This window comes from Strigops habroptila, chromosome 3 (assembly GCF_004027225.2).
Source record: "Strigops habroptila isolate Jane chromosome 3, bStrHab1.2.pri, whole genome shotgun sequence".
NCBI classification, from domain to species: domain Eukaryota; kingdom Metazoa; phylum Chordata; class Aves; order Psittaciformes; family Psittacidae; genus Strigops; species Strigops habroptila.
In genome coordinates this window covers 67,827,526-67,848,304 of record NC_044279.2, presented here as the reverse complement: position 1 = coordinate 67,848,304, position 20,779 = coordinate 67,827,526, and the positions used below count along the sequence as shown (strand labels likewise).

At 39.0% G+C, this 20,779-nt stretch overlaps 1 long non-coding RNA gene across 1 annotated transcript in view; it reads right to left on the bottom strand.

The window, feature by feature from the left end:
* The window catches only part of LOC115605425, a 38,288-nt gene extending 17,853 nt beyond the window's left edge, over positions 1 to 20,435 (bottom strand). The window contains exon 1 of the long non-coding RNA XR_003990593.1: positions 20,300 to 20,435. This is a non-coding gene — a long non-coding RNA (uncharacterized LOC115605425). The remainder of the gene's footprint in view (positions 1 to 20,299) is intronic.
* Between the last annotated feature and the right edge of the window lie 344 nt (positions 20,436 to 20,779).

The following is a 20,779-nucleotide window of genomic DNA, read 5'->3' as shown; positions in this document are numbered from 1 at the left end:
CAGCCTTTCAAAGGTAAGAAAAGGAAAAAAACTTCACGATGTAACAGAGATACAATGCTTTGGAAAGGTCATTTCCAGCAGCGATTCATAAAGCCACAGTTCAGGATTGCAAAGTCCTTTGTCTTTTCTACACATAGGGCAAATGTCACTTTCAACAGGAACACGTTTGATGGATGGTTGGTTTTGGATTTTTGGCTGTTTGTTGTTTGGGGGTTTTTTTAAGTGATAATAAATAAACCAAATTAAATACAATCCTTAATTAAACTTGGATCCCATTAACCTGCCTGAAGTAATATTGCTAAACTATTGATAAGTCGTTTGAATCTCACACAAGCATAAATAACTGCTCAGGCTGCAGCTTCTGGAGGAAAGGGGAAAGAACAATTTAATTTTCTTTTTTTTTTTTCTCTTTACCTTAAATAAACCCATCCTTTCACCTTCCGAGAGGGTCCAAGGGTGCCCTCTGCGGGAAAGAGGGCTCGGCTGGTACTGCAGAGCAGGTGCAGACCGGTGCCCTTATCCCAGTGCCTGCCAGGGTCAGAGTTCTGCTCCTTACTTGATCTGTTTAAAGTATGAACTTGTTCCTGAGAATATTGAGCAGAGTCACAATAGTGAAATTGTATTGCTTTCTTAGTAGCTGTACTTCTGTCATTTAAATGTCGACTGGGATTATCCCGAGCACTGGTATCACAGAATATAGATGCATGATTCAATTACTACAGAATTAGGCATGCATCAATTGTTGAGCAGTCTGGTTTGTTAATCTGGCTCGGGAGCAACACAAATGTCCTGTTTGATTCAATAGAGTAACAGTAACCTTAGAATGAACTTGGGCTGGAAGGAAAAAAGCTGGGTTCATACAGCTGGCAAGACACTTGTGCAAGTGTTACTGGGTTTATGCTTTTGATTTTTCTTCTGGGGCTCCCCTCCCACAATCCTGCTCTGTGTTGGCACAGATTTACAAATTATTCATATCATGAAAATGGAGATCCCGAAAAGTCACAAAAATCCAGTGTGAATTTCGGTAAAGTAAATTCTCATGGAAGAGCTGCGCTATAAACATTTTATTTTTTTTCTGCTGGTCTGCTTCATGCTTTGTTTGAGTACCTTGTGGATGCTTCAGTTTATGTTGTCCAGCATGCTTCAGCAGCACCTTGCACCTCTGGTCTGGCAGAGACTGTACTCCTCAAATACAGGTATACAAAAATCATCTTCTCATACCACTTACAGGACTGATTGCTGCCAAAAACTTCTTCAGATTTTGGTAGCTTATATAAAAATTGTCTCTAAATGGATATCAAAAAGCAAATGGCCCCACTATCCTTTATTTCTGTAGCGTGTATTATACTACCTTAAGTGGCCAACAAATTGAAGAAAAAAACATAAATCATTTAAGCAGAAAGGTATTTTTCACAGAACATTTTAAAATGTGACATATTATTGATCAGAACTGAAATTCAAACCAAGAAAATGCACATTCAAGCAACATGTTCCATTCTTGACTTTTTTTTTTTTTTTTTTACTTTGACTATTTGCTTTAGAATACTTTGCTTTGGAAAAGAAATTGTAATGAAATTACATACAATTTTTTTCTAGAAAATGCTGTAAGAAGACTTTTTTAAATTATCACAATTTTTCCATTCCAGGATGAAACTGGTAAAGTCGTACCATTTGCAAGATACTAACATTTTGATGGAGAAAACTATTCTGTTATAATGTAGTTTCTAGGGCCTTTTTTTCAGATTACTCTAATGTCCACCATGCATCAGGGAATAATAATAAATTCTTTTTGGCCCATCTTAAGTCTTTGCCTAAATAAGGTAATGGATTCATTTTGCCTTAATGACAAAAAACACTTCCATTCTTCTTTGTGCATTATTCCCATGGACACTACACTGAAATATTGTATTTCCAGTGAGCAGAAATAACTCAACCTGTTCAAAGTTGATGTTTGTTTAAAAAAAACCCTGCACTAGAATATTCTTTCTACAAAGTGCTTAAAACATAAAGGAAATCTTTTAATAGATATATTAACAGCTTCTATTACTTTTACATGCTGCAGCACTTCTAAAATTCTCATTTAATGTTACTTCTATTTACCTGATGTTTTATGAGCAACCACTAAGCCAAGTCTGTCACAGCTTTTCTGAGTTGCAGCAAAGCACTTCTGATAGCAGAAATTAAATCTGAAAGTGAGCTCAATTTTTATCATGATAATCTCAAAATTACAGATGATTTGGGAAAAAAGTCAAGCACTTTTACAGTGCACATTGTTTTCTTAAACAATACTAACTAGACTGGTAGCATGAGCAGAAGGACTTGTGGTGTTGGTTGACAAGAAGCTCGATGTGACCCAGGAGTGTCCACTTGCAGCCCAGAAAGCCAGCCATATGCTGGGCTGTATCAAAAGGTGTGTGGCCAGCAGGTTGACGGAGGTGATTCTCCTCCTGTACTCCACTCTCCTGAGACTGCACCTGCAGTACTGCATTCAGCTCTGAGGCCCCCAACACAAGAGGGACATGGACCTGCTTGAGGAAGTCCAGAGGAGGCCATGAAGATGCTCGGTGGGGTAGAGCACCTTTCCTATGGACACAGGCTGAGAGATTTGGGCTTGTTCAGCATGGAGAAGGCTCTGGGGAGACCTTAGAGCAGCCTTCAGTACCTAAAGGGGGCCTACAAGAAATCTGGAGAAGGACTCTTTATAGGGCATGTAGTAATAGGGCAAGGAGGGATGGCTTTAAACTGAAAGAGGGTAGATTTAGATTAGATATGAGGAAGAAATTCTTTACAGTGGTGAGACACTGGCACAGGTTGCCCAGAGAAGCTGTGGCTGCCCCATCCCTGGCAGTGTCCCAAGCCAGTTGGATGGGGCTTTGAGCAACCTGGTCTAGTGTCCCTGCCCATGGCAGGGGGTTGGAACTAGGTGATATTTAAGGTCCCTTCCAACGCAAACCATTCTATGATTTCATAAGTGGGGAAACTGAGAAAGAGGCAGAGAAGCAAAAAAGAATACACTAGGTCACCTAGAAGAATACTGGCAGAGCCAGGGGTAATTTCTGTAGAGTATAATCCTGATATGCTTAATCCTATTGAAGTACTCCATTTGTTTGGCCATAACTGAACTTTTTATCCAAAGAAACAAATCAGAAAATTTAAAACCCAGTCTGGCAATGAAATCTCTGCAGATAGAGACCAATGCCCCAGCACAGACCCACCGGCATAAGTGATTTTGCATATATAGAGAGGGAACATAATCACAATAGCAGGGCTTAAATCATAAATCACAGTCTTAAACTGAGACATTTTAGCATATTCACTCATAATCCTGCTATCAGGTAGACATATCATTTCTTCCTCATTTATCAGGTGAGGATCCAGAACTTTGAAATCCTAACAGGTCTTCATCTTTTGCAACTTTGGAGTAGGTAACCTGTAGCTATAAACAGACTATGAGCTTTAGTTCAGCCACCTGTCCTGGTTCAGAACTGCCAAGTTTAGTCCAGCTTTCAAATACATAATTCTCTAATCTCAAGCAACACATGATAATGAGGAGAAGATATATTCAACTTAAAGCTGCACTGTCTCAATTTTTCCTGTAAGGATTCACAGCTCTATTACAGAGTGTTGGAAGTGTCTTAACTGCTTATTTCACCAGTCCAGACATTTGTGGATGAGGAAGTGTTTATGAATTATTTGTTCAAGGTATGCTGGTCTAATGAGTTGAATCTGTTCTGAGTCAACCAAGAGCCACACTCCGGAGGAAGAAGAGTTCATTAGGATGAATAGCTCCCAGAATGAAAAGAGAAGTCTAATAACTACAGGACTGGTATTTCTTAATGCTTATTTATGTTTTTATGAGATGGTCATTCACTGCATCATTTTTTGAAGGAAATATTTCTAGAGCTTAAAGCTCTCTTATGCCTACATATTCCATCCGAGAATTTAAGCAAGATTAACTCTGCTACATCTGACTGGTTTTCCTAGAATTTCAGCAGTATTTGTTTTGTACTTGTTTTTCCTAATCCACTGTCATGATCAGGCATACATTTGCCCTTAACTCCCAGCATAGTCAGGTCACTCTTCTGTTTAAATCTAAAATATGTGCAGGCAAGAAAAAGAAAGTAGTGCTTATGTATTGTCTGCCTTGGATCTACTGCAGGAGAAGCAGAGGATGCTGAGTTCTTGAGAAGATGAGGAAAGGTAAAAGGTCCTGTAATTTTCCTGTACATACATAGATCAGGCCCTAAACTTGCACCCACCCCTCTGTCTGCCTCTTGACAATGCACGACTAGATGCTGCAGACATCTCAGCCCTAACACAGCCACTCAGGCAAAGCTGGTAGCAATGACATTTTTTTCACAGGATCTTTGAAGGAATATTTTGTAACTTCTAAAAAAATAGTTGTTTCAAAGCATTCTGTAAACATGGTGCTTCTGAAGCTGCACTAGTGACATCTGTAGAAGGAGTGCTGGAGCAGTAACTTTTGGAATCCCTCCTGCCTCCTCTTTCTCTCAAGGAGTTTAGTTTAAAAGGGGATGAGATCTGAGAGCTGTCTACTGCAAGCTGAGTTTGAGAGGTGAAGATGCTTAATTGTTGTCTGATAACAACCCATTATCCCCTAAGTTTTCACTCCAAAGAACAAACTGTTTCTCTGAATCCCCTGCTTAAACATTTATCCTTGTAAATCCCTCTCTTTTGCTGTAGCTCTAAAACCTTTCTTTTCTCTCCTGTGTAGAAGGAAGGAAATGTTGTGTTCTTGTCTGATTGTAAACACATCAGTTGCCATGGGAGCAGGTGCTGGAGCTATGATTACTGCCTGCAGCTGCCACTTTGCTAGGTGCCCAATTACCTTACCTGGTTACTCTAATTGAAGGCAGAATGAACACAATGTGCATTATTTAAGCAAAATGCTTCTTGACTGGCAAGTGCAAGATGAGTGGCCCAAAGGGTTCATGATCTGTTTCTTACAGCAGCCTGTGTCATGTATTTTCATTACAGTATACATTATATAAGGAGCAGTTGATTAGCAGAGATGAGAGCAAAAGAAAAAACAGTGATGAAGGTGTTCATAGAATATGAGGTACAGTTTGAGATAAACAGCACTGAAAGTTAGAATACGAGCTACCTCATATTCTGTGAACAGTTTCAAGCATAAAGTGTCAAGTGTAACAGCCAATCTTACTTTCAACTGCTAAAAAAAAGAAAGAAAAAAAAAAGTTTCTTTTCTAGAACTGAGTAGCCTCAAACGCAGTTCAAAACAGGACAAATAAACATCAGCGTATCATGGCTGTAGATGTCAGACTGTCCTCTTCCTTCTCCTAACCCTCCTGCTCCTTTTCCTCCTTTTGAAATCCACTTTTTTTTTCTACTATAAAACTTTTCACACAGTGCTGAGCCTGCTCTAATTAGCTGGAACAATATGAACCAAAATCCAAAATAGAGACTCACAAAGGGTTAATCTGGACAGAGAGTATGCATCAGTCAGTGCAAGAGCTAACAGAGACAGAGGAGAGGCAACCAGAAAGCCTGGGCTGCATTCACAACAAGAAAAATATGAGAGGGAAAGCTTTTGAACCAAACTGTTGGCAAAGTCTTGAAAGTACAAGCATGTAAACAATTTTGTCTGAACACAGCAGGAAGCAGGACTCCATGTCTGCTCTTTGTAAAAGTGCAGAGCTGCACGCGATACTTGACGCCACCAGATGTTTCCTCTTCTGTACAAAATTAATCCCTCTAGATTCCAGCATCTGACGACAACAGGTCTATAATGACAGTGTAAATGAATGTTAAATACATTAGTGTGTGAGGACTGAAAGTCTGGGATCTTTTCATATTCATCTATGAAATGCTAAGGACCACTTCTGAGGTGCTGCACTTTTCAGGTGTCATGCTATTACTGATGACAGGACAACAGTCCCAGGAAGTCACATCCCAAAGGTTAAGTCTTTTCCAGCAGATCTCATCCATGCAAGTTCTTTGCTGACTTGTTACCATAAACACACATGAACAAATTAGATGAGACAAAATGCAGGATGGCTGTAAGTGATCTAGGCTCTTACAGAGTATGCAGCGCTGCCCTCAAGTCACCTCTCCTTTCTATCCTGCCTCAGAAGCAAGCCCAGTGTGCTAGAAAAGCATCTGAGTTGGGAAACCAATGGAGAAGCCCACGAAGAGAGGATCCTTAGGATATCCTTTGTGGACAACCTCAGATGCTCCAGAAGACCTGGACCACTGCTTTCATCTTCCTCAGTCTCCCAAAACCTCTTCCACAAGGCAGCACAAACACTCCCCAGCACCAGACCTCCCATGGTCTCCTCTTGTGTAATGCTATAGCAGACAGCTCAGAGGTGGTCTCCTCACAAAGGACCACCAGCCAAGATTCTGATTAGGAAAGACCATATGCAGTGCCACAGTCAGAGCCAGTGCTAGTCCTCACCCTGTTGGTGCCACAGTCAGAGCCAGGGCTAGCCCCCACCCTGTTGTCGCCAAGCGGAGTGGTATTGATGTAATCCAGCTTGACGCCTCACTCACGAGTTTAAGCTGCCCTGGGGTCTGTCAGCTTTGCTCTTGCTCTCCCACAGGACACTTTGTTCCCATGCAACCAGCCAAATGCCATGGATAATCTGTGTGGTTTTTGCATTGTCTTCTCTTTCAGTGCCTTGGGGAAAGTACTTGTGAGGTGAGCCCCTTCCCTTGTCTTGAAACATGGACGAAGCCCTGAAAGGAACTCATTAGATATAAGGAAGAAGTTCTTTACAGTGAGGGTGGTGAGGCACTAGAATGGGTTGCCCAAGCAGGTTGTGAATGTTCCATCCCTGGAGGTGTTCAAGGCCAGGCTGGACAGAGCCTTGGGCAACATGTTTTAGTACGAGTTGTCCCTGCCCATGTCAGGGGGATTGGAACTAGCTGACCTTAAGGTCTTTTCCAACCCTTAACTATTCTATGATTCTATGATTTCTAGCCACCTGGTATTTAACACAGTATTTATTCCGGGCCTGACTTAGGTCCTGTAAGAAAGAGGCTGCTCAGAAGGATAGTGATGGCAGGCATTGCCAGTAAGCCCAGGTCTAGCAGTCTCCTTGAGGATTAAGGAGATTCTTCCTCTGTTACACACTCCAAAGAAGTAGATAGTGCCTGTGGCTTACCAGATCTGGGGGTAAACAGCCTCTAGGGAACACCAGGGTCCCCATGGCTTATCTTTCCTTCTCCTTGAGTCTTTCTCTCATCAGTCTAAATATACAGTGTATCTCAGGCAGTGTCCTAGGCTGGGTCATTTGTTTGAGTACGGCAGACGGGTTGAAGAGAAGACATAAGCTAGAAGCACTTTGCCAGATATGTCATAAGGGATAAATGACAAGGTCAAGGATGTGTTATCCCAAGTTTGAAGCAGATGTGCTCAAAGCCCCCTGGAATCATCTCAGTGGCCCAGCATACAAATGCTGATAAGGTGGTTTTGTCCTGAGCACCTTTACAGGGGCAGTCTATGGGAAAGATATAGGAGACTAGAGCTGCTATCTAACCATTAAAAGTTGGTCTGGCCTTAATTCCTGATTCAGCTGATTATGCTATAAGTTTTCTTCTGAAGGCATTATCCTCTGATCCAATTATTATGCATGCACTTAGAGCCCAGAGTGCTCTGAAGGCTAAATGTGTGCTTATGAATATCTACATCTTTAAAGTTGCAAAGAAGTATCCATTAGGTTTTTAAAGAATGCACAGAAAAGTTAAGAAAGTAAAATAATTAAGCACTTCTGTGAAATCCACTGGATGTGAATCCAGTGTTAACACCTAAATATCTCTCAAAGTCTGGCCCAAGGATCTAAGGCAATTAATTCTAAATCAAGAGCAAAAGAGCTTCCTAAGGCATATTGGTGATATAAGGTGTATCTGTATGTTAGGAAATAAGATCATATGCCAACAGAGGTAGAAGCCTTACTACAATTAATCCTTTATGTTTATGACCATTTCAAGTAATTCAGATCACAAAGCATTTTTAAAGAAAACTATATATATTTTATTGATCTTAAAAAAGTAAAATAGATATATCCAAAACCAAAGTACACTTCTGGAAAAAAACCCCAGAAAGGTAAGAAATTATCTCATTCACTGTCTTCTAATGTAATTAATTTGCAAGGTACACTTAGGGAGGAGCTGTGATAATTTAATCTGACATAGAGCTAATAGAATTTAAGTTTTCCTTAATTGCTTTATCAGAGAGGAACTGGATTTAGTTTTAAAACAAATCTGAGAAAGTTCTTCAAATGCCAAGAAAATATTTTGAATATGTGTAACTTTTAAAGTTGTGGAAACCACATTGTACAACAATCATACCGTGTGGTCTATAATCTTATTTAAACAGAAATTACTATTTAAAGCTAGGACTCTGTTCTGTTTTATCTTTTATCACTAATAAATCATTCAGGTTTTCTTGTGGGCAAGAGAGAGAGATCTGTGTTCCAAGTTCAGGATTGGACTTGAATGTATTAGCCATTTATGTTTGTTGCAAATCTTAAATATGACTGTGATTTCCCATCATTGTTGTACAGAATGCAGTGGTTTCCTTGTTGGTTTTTTTCATTTATTCTTGTGGAATATTGTTAACTGAATGGTGCTAGTGGTTTTCACTGGAATTCAGCTGGTATGCATCTTAGACCAATTTCTACTTTCTATTTATATTTTACTTCTGAATCTTCATATTTAGAAGGTGAGTTGTCACGGGGAAAAAACTGTTCCACTCACATGACTCAATGGAAGAGTTTTTATTTGCTGACAACATAAAAATAACCAGCAGTGAGTAATCTATAACATTCAACATTTCTATCAGCAGTACAACAGACAAACCACAACACTAAGCACTTCAATACTGCCAGTAAGCACCCTAATTTTCTAAACAACCTCCTAGAATTAATCTCAGAAAGTTCTAAAATCCTTCCCCCTTCCCACCCATGCATACAGTTAAGCACTCACGTGGTCGCCAGCCTCCCTCAGAGGATGTGTGGTTATGGATACCTGTGCCCTTTTATTTCAGTGTGGGTGCTTGAGCATTACACATGCCTAAGCTCCCTACAACCCACTCATCTTCATTTTAGCAAGAAAACACCCCCCAAGGTTACATATGCATGCTCCAAATGCGGGTCCCTACTTGGTGCACCATATCATAGAACATAGAATGGTTTGGACTGGAAAGGACCTTAAGATCATCTAGTTCCAACTCTCCTTCCATAGGCAGAGATCCCTCTCACTAGACCAGGTTGCACAAGGCTCTGTCCAATTTGCCCTTGAATACTACCAGCGATGGAGCATTCACAAAATCCTTGGGCAGCCTTTCATCAATCCAGTAGTTGGGTGCAGGTTACACACAGCTTCCAACAGGGAGGATGGTCCACCAGGCGCAGAGAGAAGTCATGGCGCTGCTGGGGCAACTTCAGCAGTGCCAAACCTGGTTTCAAATTGAGTGGAGATTTGGTACCACTTCTCACACCAAGGTCTGTGCCCTATGTTTCAGATTTTCATGCTTCTGCTACAATTCAACCCACCTCCTTTTCTCAAAAATGTCTTGGGAGTCAGCTGCTCACTGTTTAATCCCACAAATGGTAGTTCTAGGCAAAGTTCATCACTATTGCTTTCTTCTCAATATTACCAGTTTTTGTGCAACTGTCCTTCCAGAATATCCAGTGGGGAGTGTTGCATTCTCATGCATGGTTTGTATGCCCACCACTTTCCTACCCCTCCTGATTACCACAATATCTTACCACGAGGGGCTGCACACGTTTCCTCAGAGAGGATCATTTTGGGTAGGAAAGGACTCGATAGGATTGACATACAGCCCTCCACTGGCAAGAGCATGGCATCAGGGAAACTAATTCAACTAGATTAGCTAGCCAAGGTCGGTTTACAACTGTTGGTTTATAACCTCAAATTCCACAACTCCACACCTGTGCATGGAGCAAACATCTCCTGTTCACAGCAGAACAGCCACTGTATCTGCCCATTAACCTCCAGAGCTGAGCATGCAGCTGATTTGTTCCCTTATCTATTACCGAAGGCTTCTGGTAACATTCATTACCTGGATGCTTAGAATCATTTGGACAGAGCAAAGCCTACTGGCGGCAAACTAGCTGGCCTCACGTTCGCTGTTTTGTTGCACGTTAGCCACTGGCTATTTCTTCTTTCTCACAGAGTTATGCAGATCTAACAAGTAAAACATTTTGTTTCGCTGTTCAAATAAAAAAAAAAACAAAACCCCAACCCATGAGCAATATCCCTTCAAATATATTCTCAAAAAAACTTGCAATACAGACATAGCACGTTATGCATTTCCACATCCAGCAGCATCTCTTTCCTTCTCACCACCTAGCTGCAGATTTCATAATGTGCTGATTACAACCAAAGGGAAAATCATTTCAAATTATTTAATCAGAGGCATACATAGATGTCTTTTTGCTGATTTAAGTGATATCAATTACTTTCACATTCACATGCATAGTCACAAAACAGATTTTAAATTGTACTATTGGCATCAACCCAACAATGGAAACCAACTGAAAATTAAGAAGTCATTTAACTGGCTGAAAGCAATTGAGAGCTACCTGTTACCAAGGCAATACAAATTTTACAAGCTTGAAAAATTACGTGGTATCATGATGCCGTAATCACCAAACGACTCTACCATACCCCATGTCCAATTACAGTGAGGACTGCTTAGATCAAGATTTTTTTAAACCATCTTAAATTCCTGGCTATGTCAGTATATATGTACTGCAAATCTGCAAATATTAAAGAAGTTGTTAAAGCACTAGCCTGCAATACAAGGGAACTGAGGTTTGGTGCCTGATGGTTTTCCCATGTTGCCTTTGGCAGTTCACTGATGACCACATTTACAACAGTACCTGACATTTAAAGATGCAGGCAGATGCCTATGGAGATTTGCAAAAGCTCCCAAACTGGGTTCATAACTTCCACAGTTTTTTAAGTTCAGCATATGCCAGAATCAATGGACAGCATCCCTGCAAAGTCAGTGGATTTTAAGTATATGTTTTCCTTGCCTGTCCAGAAAAAATAAATAGGTCTTCATTTATCCCACTGCAGTATAACAAATGAACAATCATGATTCATATGAAATGCTTTACTTCAGTGATCCCAAATAAATAAAGGTAATTGCAAGCAGTCAGCAAGAGGGAATAGCATGTTATATTGCACTCTCTAATTCACAATGAAGAGAGTGGGGCCCTTGTGTACTGTGGTTGAAATTCCTGCAAGAAGCAGGTATTAAAAATCCTTTTGTACACATTTCAGCATTAAGTGTACACTAGAAGTTACTTATTAAAGGATGTACAGTCCTGGTAGTTCCTTTTGCTGTCTCCTCATTAATTAGATTCTTTTGTACTGTACATATTGACTTGTGAATTATACTTTTTTTGACCTCCACACAGGGGAATTCAAAGTGAAAGGGGTTAACTAATGGTGGAAAGAGTGACTATGAAAAATATCTTTCACACGCAAGTCCTATCCACAGTGTTTTGACAGTGGACATGGCTTCCAGGCTCTAAACGAGTCATTACTGCTGCATACTGGACATATTAAAATCCCTATAAAAGTGATACTCAGCTTTAGAAGCTTGCAGTTCTGGATCAATCTATTTTGGTTTAAATCACTCCGGTGTAACAAAGTGGCACATATCGAGGTAGCTGTTGAATCAAATTCTCCTCATATATTTGGAAATCAGAATCTATTTTTATTTAAAACTTGGTTTATGTTCCCCCACATTTTTTTACATTTTTGTCTTTGCTTTTTTATTTCTTCTTTTACTAGTTATAAAAGGAAGAAATGTACATTCTTCTCACTTTTTCAGATTTGTTACAGTGCCAGGTCTTCAATTAGGCACTTACACTGAAAGTAGTCAAAAGAAAATGAAATTCTGTAATCTGACCACTAAAAAGGAGCAGAAGCAAGAAACATTAACCATAAAATCTTGTTTCTTTCAAATATCTGCTAAAGTCCATTTTTGTAGTAATTTTTCAGCCAAAATCCTTTCTTTTCTATCACCTTCCCCCCACCATAGCCTGCAAGAGATTAGCGGGAAGTGTTCCTTCTAGCACAAGCTCCTCTAGACTGTTTCCCATGAAGTAAGAGGAACATAATTTGCCACTCTTCTTCCTACAGTGTACCCCAGCTGGCTGGGAAAGAAGGAAGCCCGAAGAAGTTACACAGCTCCAGTGCCACCTGCTTTCCCTTGGCAATTAAACCAGCTCATGAGAAGAAAGTAGAAGGATGGTCAAGCAGACACCCAGAAAATGTCCAAGTCTGTGGTCCACTGCCTATGCCATGGTTTAGACAAAGGCTCTATGTCCTTCAAGCAAAGTTCTGAAGCTCTCACTGTCATTTCTGAACATGGGTATCCTACACAGTAGCACAACTTGCTGGCCCTACCCCATACTGCAATTTGATGGGCCAGTTCATATATTTTCAGGGGGTTTATTTCCTACTAAGAAATTAAGGGAAGAAAAGAGCAGTGGAAGAGCTCTTGTAATGAAGCAGGTGACTTTTTTCCCCTTGAGTGAAGTTTTGCCAGTGTGTATCTAATTTTCAATTGGATCATCATTGGACACTTGTTAATGAAAATGTCCTCTTTTTCTCATTTTTCAGACTTCTTCATTTAAGTTACAAACTATTTTGTTTGGGAGTTAAAATACTGTTGTCTTATTGAGCAATCACATCTTCACAGTCCTTTCCTTAGAAAACTGGGAGCATTTTGGAGGTTATCTAAGGACAAATTCTGGTAGATGACTCAGCCACATTCTTTTTCTCCTCATCTGAAACCTAGCAGCCTGCTTCCTTGTGTTTTTTCCAGACTTATCTATGCAAGATGAAATATTCTTTAACAAAAAAACCCACAAAAAGCCTCCCACCATTACTGACACAAGCTCATTAAAAAAAAAGAACAACTTAGAAAATTAGGAGCAAGGGGCTGCCCACGTGATTTTTAGCACTGCTAAGAAATTTAGCCTGCAACTGAATTTACTTTACATGGTGCTATGCAAATGATCTGGAAAACTGAAATCCTGTCTATACCATGCTTCTTAATGTAAACAAAATTTTTTCATTTCAGGTATCTTGGTACCACTGTGAAATCCTGGTTCTATTTCCAGGAGCAGACAATATCTCTGTGAGCCACACCACACTAAAAGCCACCCAGTACATCTGATGCTGCCTTTGTCCCCTTCATGCACACAAACTCCCCTGAGTAGCAACTTCCAAACCAACTCTACACTACTGATCAGCTGCGATGAGCCACAATTCCCTAGAAAACCTGCTTTAGGAGATCTGTATTAGCAGAAACTTATTTCACTCCATACCAGACTGAGAAACTACCTGTCATCACCTTTTCTTGGTAATCTTTGAAATTCTGGAACAGAAAGACTTTTTTTTCTTCTACTTTCATCTGTCTTAGCCTTCTCAGTCCTCTTGGAGAAACTTCTTATGAAGATTTACAAGTGGAAACTTTGACTATTACACAGAAACAATTATTCATGGTGGATGCACAGATTACAAGAAACACCTCTTTATAAAGACCATATTTTTCTCTCTTTGGTTTGAAAGAAGAAAGGGCAATATTTTGAAGCCCTAAATTGCACCTATATAGGAGGACAAAACAATTCACAGGGTGGAAGGCACTGAATTAGGAGCTTTCAAGATCCAGCCTGTCAAAAACTCTTAGCCTAGAGGCTAAGGTGGAATTTATGCTGACTGAATATATCCAATAATCTTCAGTGACATAAAGCAATTCTTGGAAGCTAACTAAGCCCTAAATTACCAGCAATGTGTTCTCAGTGATAAAAAAGTGAGATTAAACATTTCCAGCATACTGGTAAAATTCAGCTGACGTTTTAAATATAAACTAGAATTGAAGATTAAATCTACAAGTCTTGAAAGTCAGATTAGCTGTGCAGACATATTACTCTATGCACAGCCAAAGCTCTGATGATGATTTTTGGTACATTGCAACTTTGAATGTCTCACCTGTGCTCAGCCCATTAATACAGCTTCATACAGATGATTTCTAGCACTGCAGCCCCTGAACAGCTTTTAGAAACTGCTTCAAAATAACATCTAACCTCCAGATAAACTTTCTAAAACAGTTAAACAGTTTTAAGGTATGACATCAAGTAAGTACAGAAAGATCAGCTCCTCCAGGGAGTTCCCAAACACCTTAAAAACCTATTTCATGCTCTATGGTACCTGCACAACTCTAGCGGGGAGACCAATGGAAAAGATGTCTTTACTATGAAGATGATTGATAGTACTCTTAAAAAAAAAGCTTTACTTGAAAAACATGCATTAGGTAGTAAACCCATGATTCAGTAATATAACTGGTTTGGGTTCCCTGATTTTATATTCCTCACTAGTAATGAAACCATCCATACACAGGCGAGTTAAACTGCAACAGGACACTGCCATATGATGTTAGCAGCAGTGACAGATGAGAGGCACAATCATAAAACGGATAACGAGCCGTTTGTGTTATTTGACTGTTTAAAGTGAGCTTTTAAAGGAAAGAGCAAGCTGGATTAAAAATAAAATTTAAGAACATCCTCTCCCATTTGGGCTGGTTACAGCAGGGAGACGATTTTTGTTTGTTCTAAAAATGTATTTTCTGGATGGTGAACACAAAAACAAACTCTAGTGAAAAGCCTTGAAAAATAAACGCCAGAATATGGATTTTGCTTTGGTGGTTATTTAACCTCTCACTAGCTTACCAAGAGTATTTTCCTTTCCCTGGTAGTGGCACAAGGCCAAAGTTTTGATCAGTATCTGCAGTGGGCCCAGGCACAGGGAACTGCAAGAAAAGGAAAGATACAAAAAGCTTCACTGACTGACTGCTAACCTGGCTGCCCAGGAGGACAAGCTCCTGGAGGCACTGAGGTTGCTCTCCAGCTTTATGGTGTCATTGGAAAAAAATTGATCCAGCACTGAAAGTAATTAAAACTAAGGCAAGAACCAGGAAGAACACACCCACCTTTACACTTCAGTAAATATCATCAGGCTAGTTTTAAATGATTTTACACACTTGTTGGAGTGTATTGTGTATAAAGCAATGGGTTTGGTTTATTTGTGTGGCACTGGCTGGTTTTAACAGTGTTCACTGTATTCTCTTACACTGAGAGAAAACTCAGCTTAGCTCAGGCACACTTTTATGACCTTATTTACAAATTTATGTTTAGGGTACCCCTTCAATGTTAATACCAATGGTAATATTAAAAGGGTCAAAAATAACAGCTTTATAATAAAATTGACATAATAGTATACCTTTCAGTTAATTAAAAGTTATCCTCATGCTTTTCTGACAACATTTACATTTACAGAGACTAGGATTTGAGTACAATAACGAAGATAGAAATCTACTCAGTCTCTGACAGAGGCTTTCATTAATCCTTTTGATATTTTTTGCTCAGAAATATTAATGAGATACAATTTTAGGCTGTGGCAATCAATGGCAATCTGCCAATAGGCTTCAGCAGGGTTAAGGTATCTTTTTCACCTTATGATGAATGGTTAACCTAGTGTTAATGGGACAAGAAACAGATTTTCATCTGTTTAACCAGCTCCTTATGCTTTGGTAGCCATTTAATAACATCTCTTCTATAACTGTACCACCATTTAAGAAGTGAGTGTGACAGTAGTGCCTTACTTTGTCCAACTGTAAGCTACTCACTTACTTCAGAATAGCAAACAGACAAAATAGTCATTGGGTTTTTTGTGCAGTTGAGTTTTGGTTTTCTTCTGAAGAGATTTTTTTTTCCTGGAAGTAGATGAACTGATTAGCTGCCCTTTTACAGGAATTCCATCATGGGAAGATATAATACTGCAGCACTAAGTGCTTTGTCATTATGGTGGTGTTTTTTTTTTTTTTAATTTGTCTTTTGTGTCTGTAGAACTCCATTACAGAGACCAGAAAAGCTATTAGCTGCACAGTATGTAAAGTGGGAATTGTCTCTTGCCCTGTGGTCATGATTTAGCAAAGTACTTAAGCCACTTACCTAACTTCATGCAAATTGTCTTAAAGTGCATTGGCCAATGCTGACGTTACTGCTAAATGTGTGCTTCAGTACATTGCTGAAGAGGAATCTAATTATTCATCTGTTTAAAACCAAGCACACCGTGAGCTCTTTCACTGTAGCAGGTCTTCCTCTTATCTGTCATAAATGCTGAGGTTATTCTTTTCTTTCTGTTACTGTTTTCTAAGCAGTTACAGTCATACTCTGTAGGAAGCCCAATATTTTAATGTACCAGACAGCCTGGGCCTTCAGGGATTTTGACCATGGCTCTCTAGTGTACCTGAATGCTGGCTGTACTTTGCTAGGAAATCGCCACCCAATGTAGGTTTCATCTTCCTAACTTCAGCCATCACCAAGGCTTAGGTCTTCTTTTTTATTGATGTCCATTATAGTCAGCAGAAAAAACCAGGAATGTCTAGACAATGACTCAAGTGCCTCATTTTACACATGTACCTAGGAATGAGTGGAAGTATCTATTTCTTTCCAGTGATCATAAAGTCTTTCTTGGGGATTATTTGATATGATAGATACTAAAATTTCCATCCCATTCTTAACCACTCTGACCACTCTGTCATATAAAGAGGGACACAAATAGAAACGCATACACAAATGCAATGACCCACAAATGTCAGAGTTGGGCAGACACCTAATCTTTTTAGAAGTCTTAGGCACCTTGAAATGTCCAGAACTTCCACTGATTTATCATGGATGTTGCCCCATAGTCTGCATCCCTACATTTTGCTCCAGGTGAACAAGTTCCTGCAGCCACAAATCTAGAGGGCTTCAGGGTATTCTGCATAGGGTCCCTTGAATGAATTGAATCTGAGTGAGAAAGCAAGTTAGAAAAATGTTAAACAGATTAAATCTAGATTCAGCAGAGATACATGATTTGTGTGTGCAGTCACTGGATCCGTAAATACTAGGTGCATAGCCTTAGGCTGAGGCCCTTTTGAAACAAAGGTGTTTAATGAATACATCCAGTTAACTTCTGCACCAGGCATATAAATATCTGAAATGGGAAATAAATCACAGCTACTAAAGTATTTCTTTCCTCATAAATCAGTGTACTGCTAGTAAGCAGCATACACATTATGGGCTCTTCACACCCACCCACATGCATTTTATTTCTATTTAAGCTGAAATAAGAATCTGAGATCCCAGAATGTTTCCTCCTACTGCCAGATAAATAATGGGACAGAGCCAAAAAGTCTGTTTTTAGAAATTGTTATTAGAGCACAAATCTCCATTCTGTACACAGTACTCATAACACCACACTAGAAAGGTCCAGGTCCACAGGTAACACTACAAAGTACCTCATCACTGTTGGCATTCATCATAACCAAACTGGAAAGAAAATCAAAATATTTTGGATTGAACAGATCATCAGTGTTCCTCTGTTAACAGGGTGCTGGCCAAGGGAATTAGGCATCTAGATTGCATTTTAGCCTTTAATACTTCTTCTGCAAATGTAAACTATTTTCTTAGTATCAGAACATGTAGCTTTATGTATGACTGTGTTGTTGAATGGACTCAGATTATTAAGTGGCTGAAATTGCTTTGTATCAGAGAGTTATCTGCTATATTTTTAAAGGACTCCCTGGAATTTTTTATTGCCAAAGACTAAAGCAACAACGTTTTCTGATTTCCTTCGAAAACTTGTCTTTCCAAAGACTCACAGGAGCTGTCCATAAGATAATATTCTCCATTTACAATTACAGTTTGGTATCTCTGACTTGGGCAATCACTTGATATGCGCTATACTGATTTTCGTATTATTCATGTTCCTTGATCTAACTAGGTCAAACAGCCCTGCAGAGGTCCAGATGTGGGACACAGACACAATCATTTCTATGAAAATCATAAAAGACAAAAAGTTAATTAAGTCACATGAGATCAGTTTTCCACAAATTCAATTGACCTGAATTGTACTACTTTTGCTTAAATTTGTTATAAGATGATTCCATTACTTTTCACTGACACTATATAAAATTGACTATAACGAGCCACTTCGCTTAACCCCTTTACTGCTCTTAGATTTTGCATCAGCTTCAAAAGTTCTAGAACATCCCAATGTAGCTAAGTCAATGCTCCTTGTCATGGTTTAACCACAGTAGACAACCAAGTTCTTGTGCCTGCTCACTGGGAGGACAGCGTGAAGAGCAGAAACAGCCTTGAAGCTCCGTAAGCGCTTCTCAACAATAACTAAAACACTGTTAATCAGAGATAGGTTAGTATTTCAGAGCAGCAAGTTTATATTCCTTTGATAACTTCTGATTTGTGTTGCATTTGGGTTTTATTTTAATCATTTCACGTGTATTTAGTTTTTGAGAGACAGATACAGTGATGATACACAGACTAAATTTTACTTGTGGTTAGCTATAGAGTGCACACAGAAAAGCTTAAATTTCAGTTATAGTTATTGTTATGAAACAGGATACAAAATTAGAACCTGTCTGTGCTTAAGCCTCTGCTTTACAAACACCTCTGCAAGTGAACACATTTTTTTCAAAAGTTAGACTAAGAATTTTATCAGGCTAATCAGTATTGAAAATATGATTCCACAAAATAAAATGGGAAATACAAGGGGAGCAGTTTTGCTTTGGTTTTGTTATAATTTTGGAACCAATTATGTTGCAGTTACATAAGTTGGATGATCTATACAGTTATTAGCACATTCCTGTATTAAAAATTCAAATCAACAAATCAAATATCTGGAAAGAAGAATTTTCTATATTAACTGGCTTCACTGTGTTGATCTTTATTCAGTTACTAATAAAATTTTTTTCAGATGTCTAAATAATCATGTGGGTTTTTCTCACATCGGCCATTCACATTTTCAAAACCACCTATATATTATGGAAGAAGCTCATGTTGTCAATTCATCTGAGTGATGAACGCAGTCAGTGCACGAATCTGCTAATAACATAATTTATTTCAGTTGAAACCAAGAAATAATGATTTCTGTTTCAGTAGCAGTCATTCTCTTCCATTTTTAAAAGCATAACAGCTCAGTTTTCCTAATGATCTATTCAAAATACAATAGAAATTGTTTGATTTTGAGATAGAAATTGAGCCCTTAAGTATTTCTGTTTCAAGCAGACCCTGTTGTTGTTTGTTTGTAATAAACCTGTCCCTTTCAGGAGCATTGCTGATTGGTCCGCTGACTTACTAACTCATTTTAGGGTCTCTCCTAACATTATGGAAAGTGTTAGAAAACAAATTAAGGGATAACAAATAGCACATGCCTGTTAATAGCAAATCTAAGACTATAAAACAAACGATCTCATTCAGATTCTTAGTTTGCTATAAATATAACACATCTGAGCTTAGGTGAGAACGGAGGGATATGGAAAAGGTTTACTCAGTCTTTACTATTAAGGAAGCGTGGGAGGTTACCTTGCAGAGTGGAAGTGAAGAGGTAAGGAGAAGGCAGCAGGAATAATGAATAATAATAAACAGAGTTAGAGAAAGATGACTTAATCAAAGGTATTCTGCAAAACTGTCTATTAGATTTTGCCCCCCCCAAAAAAAAAAAGAATTGCTATTTTAATGTATCTCTCACCATCACTTTCAACTGAGGAAGGTACAAGCACTTGGCTAAAATATTTCTGAATTATTCAATCTTTAAAGAATGAAATGGAAACAATGGAGCAGTAAAAATAACAGGTCTTAGTGTGTGCTCAGATATTATTGTCTAATGTATATGGTTTAAGCATATACTGTTAAATTTCTGACTGGAGTTTAACAAGCAAAAATATAAAGGGTTAAAAACCCTTTTCTATGAACAGAGCTCCTGGAAAATTTCCAAGAAAACAGCAGTATTCAGTTGCTGCCTCCCTCATATGTTATATTCTCTTCCCTACATTATTAAATGGATCCTGAGTCTAAGATTGCTGTAAAACAATTATTGTGTCAGTGGTTCTAGGAAAAGAAAAGATGAAATAGCATTTAAAATTTTATCACTGTAGTTGAAAAAAATCTCATAAAATATGTAGCAGCACCTTTTTCACTTTCAATATTTAGACGGCTTCTGAAAGACTGCATTAAATCTTTAAAAGGCTTGTGAGATAGTGGCTGAAACAGTTTACAGGAATCAGCATGATCATCCACATTCCAGCACCAATCTGCCTTATAATCTCTGCCAGGACACTCAACCTCTTTGAACCACTTTCTCCCCATCCTTGATGCAGAAATAACATATGCTAAAAATTCAGAGAAGAAAGCTTCTTAGACAGAGTATTTACCAGACTGTTCCTTGTTAAGGTGGAGATCTGCTTCATTCTCAGGAACTCTGAGTGCTCTGAGGACGAAAACCATTCACTCCTTATTCTGTAGGGAATGCAGGGAAGTAGCTGTGAGCTCTACAGCAACTCACAGGCTCTTACACAACGGGTGTTTCGGCTCAAACCCACAGCACACATTTCCATAAAAATAAGCTAAGCATGTCAGAGTGAGACAGAGGCAAGCTGTGGTGCTCCTGTTTCACTCATGCTTAGAGCCAAGGATGTCCAAGCTAGCTCTGGGAACAATAGCATTGCTTTCATTAGTAGAACAGTGGACTTAGGTCTGTATTTATGTATTAACTAGGGCCTTTCTAAAGATAACTCATAAGCATCTTCATATTTTTATTCTCCAGTTTCTGCCCTGTGATGGCTCCACCCTTATCTCTGTCCCACAGCTTCTTTTCTAAGGTGTTCTGTGTACTGCCACATAGACCTCTGCTC